The sequence below is a fragment of the Tupaia chinensis genome, unplaced genomic scaffold (genome assembly GCF_000334495.1).
Source record: "Tupaia chinensis unplaced genomic scaffold, TupChi_1.0 Scaffold000691_1, whole genome shotgun sequence".
NCBI classification, from domain to species: domain Eukaryota; kingdom Metazoa; phylum Chordata; class Mammalia; order Scandentia; family Tupaiidae; genus Tupaia; species Tupaia belangeri.
In genome coordinates, this window is record NW_006160214.1 from 537,981 (window position 1) to 541,889 (window position 3,909).

The window sequence follows — 3,909 nt, forward strand, 5'->3', positions numbered from 1 at the left end:
GTGACCATCCCCCCTGGGGGGGGGATTTCTCGCTTTCTGTCTCTATGTCTCTCTCTGTCTGTCTGGCGAGTGCATGTGCCCTATAGTGAAAATCTCTCCAAAAAAAAGAAAAAAAAAAAAAAAAAAAAAAAACCAGAACTCTAGGGCCTAACAAAGGAGACGGGAAAATTCAACAATCTGGCAATTATCACTGGACAACTGAAGCCAGGTCAGACGGTGCAAGTGCATTTCCCCACATCCTAATACTTAATGGATTCGTGAAATGCTAAAGAAAGGAGTGTCTTCAAAAGTTCATAGAAACATTGGAGCAAGTTTCAAGTGTTCCCAACATAATGTTAAATGTTAAAAGGTGGTAAATATGTTTATATCCTCAATTTGCTTATTACACAATGTATACATGCTTTGAAAGACCATTCTGCAGCCTACAAAGATATGTAATGATTACGTGTAAATCATAAATTACAATAAATATTTAAAGAAAAAGAAAAGAAAAGAACTATAACTCTTGTTCAGGAGAGGAAAAAGTCCTCAGTTCAGCTGCCACACTGACAGAGCCCTTTCTGCTCTACTTTAAGGAAAATAAAAATGAGTATCTGCGTGCAAAGCTATTTCCCCAGAGAACCTTGCTGCCAGTCATGCACAGCTTTCAGCTCATGGCTTGTTTCTCCCGTGACCCTTGAATGGTAGCCCCACTGGCTCAGAGCTCAACTTGGTCTGCATCATCTCAGTGCCCATAAGCCAGCATTTCCATTGTTCTGACGACTTCTTAAAAAATTGTCTCCTGAGGCTGATGCCAGCCACAATGACCTGACTGCCTCTGCTGTTTATGTTCTATTCCCAGATGCCAATTAATATTTTAGTTAATTCTCTAATAAAAAAGTTACCCGGTTTTTTAAATTTCTGCCCAACTCTATTTTTAAAATGAGCCCTGTTGCTATTTTTATTGTGCAATTTTGAAGAACAAGATCAAAGTTACATATGTTGTGCTATAGAAGAAATATTTATGCATACTATTATCTCTTTATATGAGTCTCTTGCACACTAATATTGATGAGCCTTACATTGTTAATGAATGTATATTTATGTGTATTAGAACATATGTTCATGGATATATATATATATATAAATTTTTGCCTCAATTTATGAAAAAATATTGAGTAAAATTGACAAAGATTATGCTTTAATAGAACTCATAGTTTGTAGTAAAGACAGATAAATAAAAATCAAATACAAGAGCCAGCAGGTAGTGTGGTGGTTAAGCTGATGGAGTCTGACATGGCTGACTGTGGTTCAACTCCCGGACCCAGCAGCTTGAAAATCCAACAAATCAATCAATCAATGTTTAAAACTTCAAAAATAAATCAAATACGATAAAAAAGTTCACAGAAGATACACATTATTTCAAAAAAAGTTTGCACCAAAATAAACTAAGACTTTTTTTTTTTTGAGAGGTTTTCGCTATAGGGCGTGTGCGCTCGCCAGACAGACAGAGAGAGACATAGAGACAGAAAGCAAGAAATCACACCCCGGGGGGATGATCACGTCGCAATCCTTTCTCCTCCATTCTCCTCTCAGGATCTTGGGCACGCACGCACACGCACCCGGCATGAGTTTTAAGCCACTGGGTCCGGGATGCAAACTGCGGTTGACTACGTGGGAGTCCAGTGACATAGCCATTACGCTAACTGCTGGTTCCCTAAACTAAGACTTTAATTCCATTTTCCATAAACTTTTTGAAGTGCCTTTATATATCATTCAAATATCATAATCTTATTTTTTATGGAGATTTTTACTATAGGGCACATGCGCTCACCAGAAAAACAGAGAGACAGAATGCAAGAAATCACCCCCTAGAGAAGATGGCCACACTGCAATCCCTTCTCCTTCATTCTCCTCTCAGGATTTTGGGCTTGCACACAAATGCACCCAAAGTGTTTTAAGCCACCAGGTCCAGGATTCAAACTGTGGTAGACTACATAGGAGTCCAGCAATATAACCATTACACCATCTGCTGGTCACCAAAATCTTTATTTTAAGCTTCCCATTATATTATTTATTGATTGTTGTATTAAAAAAATTCAACAATTAATGACTTTAAACAACATCTCTATCTTGCAGCTACATTGGGTGAGGGATCTGGGCATGGCTTAGCTGGGTCCTCTGGCTCAGAGTCTCCCACAGGCTGCAATAAATATTGGCCAGGGCTCCAGTTATCTCAAGGCCACCCTGGGAAGGATTTGTTTCCAAGCTCACTTACAGGGTTGTTGGCAAGGTTCTGTTTCTTGATGGCTGTTAGTCAGAGGCCACCTGCAGTCTTTGCCACTTGGGCCTCCTCAGTATACAGCTTGCTTCATCAAAGTAAGCAAGCCAGAAAGGCAAGAGACAAGGAGGTGCCAATAGCTCCCACATGGGAGGAGGGAATTACACAAGAGTATTAACACTAAGAAGCAGGGAATGTTGGGAGTCATTTTAGAAGATTCCTACCATACCTATGAAGATCAGAGTTGAGAAAAGATGTATTTTTCAAATTATAGCAGGTATATTATACAGTCACCTTGTATAATAACTCAGAGAGAAATTTCCTTGCTTAAAATTAGGTGACTCTGACCAAGAAGTGGCATGGCGGTTAAGGCAGCTGGATCCCACATGGCTGTCTGTACAGTTAGAGACCCAGACCTGGAGACTCGAAAAACGTCAGGCACTTGTGTGTGGGTGCCCAAAATCTGAAGAGGAGAATTGAAGAGGAGGAATTGTGGCATAGCCATTCCCCCAGGGGTGTTCACTCTCTCTCTCTCTCCCTGGAAGCATATGTGCCCTAGCAAACTTAAAAATTAGGTGACTCCAAGAGCTTTGCATCATTGCCATCCCCCCAGGGGTGTTTTCTCACTTTCCCTCTCACTATCTCTGTCTCTCTCTCTGGCAAGCACACACACCCTAAGGCAAAAACCTTAAAAGCAAGGAAACAAACAAAAAAAAAACTGGCAATCATTGGGCCTGCTTGACCCCTGGTTAATCATATGACCATCCTCCTATTCACAGTAATTATTGAAAGGAGTGGGCACATTAGTCAAGCAGGACCCTCCATGGAATTTAATAAGGATACTGGGAGAGGGAAAGATTTCATCTCTCTCTCCTTTTATTTATTTATTTTAATGCCAGATGGCAATTTGCTTACCAGAGAGGGAGAGAGAAAAAGCACCTCCCTACAGGGACCTGGTCATGCCACAATTCCCTTTCCTCAATTCCTGTCAAGATCCTGAGCACAGACGTATACATGCCCAGCATGTTTTACAATTCCCTTTCCTCAATTCCTGTCAAGATGCTGAGCACAGATGTATACATGCCCAGCATGTTTTTTTCAAGCTGCCAGGACTGGAATTCAAACCACAGTTGGCCATGTGGGATCCACTTCTCTCCAAAGAGCTTGTGCTATCGGGCTGGCCCTCCCTTCTTTGGAATCATCAATAATAAAAATGAAAGTTTACAGCTATCAGATGTCACTTCCTACATTACATAAAAGAACTATTGAGAGAGATGAGCAAAGGAGAAAAGAGAAATGGAAAACACTCATCATACCATTTGAGCTCCTACAAGGGCATCTCAGAGCACTCCTGGAAGCTCCACTCTCAGCTCAGTTATATGAGCCAGTAAGCCCCATTTTGTTCAAGTTTATTTGAGTAACCGATGTTTGCTTTTAACAAAAGGATTCTAATATGGACTTGTTTCAAGCTAACTCTCCTCATTCATTAATACAGATATTCCATCTCCATGTGATTTTTTGTTTGTTTGCAATTTAAATAAATTCAAAGCTACAGTCACAGCCAATGGGTAAAGTGCAGGTTCTAGTATGAGAATCACAACTAGAGTCAAACTAAAAATCAAACATAGATAGATAGATATTAGGACTTA